Below are 1,076 nucleotides of genomic sequence, written 5' to 3'. Positions count from 1 at the left end.
TTTTAATTGAAAGGCAATCATTCTCCATATATCCTTCCTTTTATTACTGTTCTTATAATGAATGTCCGTTTTATCATATAGACACTTATTGTCTCGTACAATATTAATAATAACCTCGTCTATACTCATGTTTTCTTCTAAAACGATATATAATACACGCGGCTGGACCTTAAACGCTACACAGAAATCTGTCTGACGTCTGGTCGTTGTCGTAAAAGATGGAACTTGCCCATCTTCCAAACGACAATGACGCCCGGCAGTAGACAGCCGACACGTAAAAATCAAGGTTGTGCGCATGCGCACGACATACGACACCGTCTCCCGACTGATTGTAGACCAGGCCTTAGCGCCGAGACACTACCGTGTCTCCAGATATAAAAAAAAATGGTATATTTGTTACGTCCGAACTCCGGTCATGTGCGTGGATAGGTTTAGAGAAAGAAGGAGTAATAAGGTTGGAGCAAGGAAGGACGTTAGAGCAGACGCTTTGTCTCGCATGCATGGGGATGGGATAGAGCTAGTCGAACGCACCTTTTATAGCTCTGGAATATGGGTCAACGTCCTGAAGGGACGCTATAACACCTGTATCCAACGGGCAGTGTGAACGTCGGTCCGAATTTTGAGTCAAGAAACTTAATCCTTGTAACTCAGGACCGGACCACATGCGATCTCTGTCGAACAGTGGGAGTTGGTACGAGGTCTTACGATTCTAACATAAATGGAGATTGAGGTTCGTCATTTTACAAGTACTCTATTTTATTGTTAACACTAAATCTTACAGTTGAAGTATAGCCAAATATTATTATTATTTGAATTTATGATTAAAATTTAAGTCTATCTTTATAAATTTGAAGGGAAAATAATGCTAAACAGAATCTCATTACAATTTAATATATATATATATATGTATATATGTGTACATGTATATTCTTGGAAATCTGTATCCCTCTATCTCTTGTTGACTGGGTTCAGCCGGCGTAGCCGGTGGTAGTGGGGGAGCTAAAGTGTCCTTGGCAGGGTTATTTTGATTCCGAAGGTTTTCGCGATATTCCTGGTACGCCTGGTCCAGGAGTTTC

The sequence above is a fragment of the Mycetomoellerius zeteki genome, unplaced genomic scaffold (genome assembly GCF_001594055.1).
Source record: "Mycetomoellerius zeteki isolate Tzet28-1 unplaced genomic scaffold, Tzet1.0 scaffold747, whole genome shotgun sequence".
Lineage (NCBI taxonomy): Eukaryota > Metazoa > Arthropoda > Insecta > Hymenoptera > Formicidae > Mycetomoellerius > Mycetomoellerius zeteki.
This window is presented reverse-complemented; position numbering follows the sequence as displayed.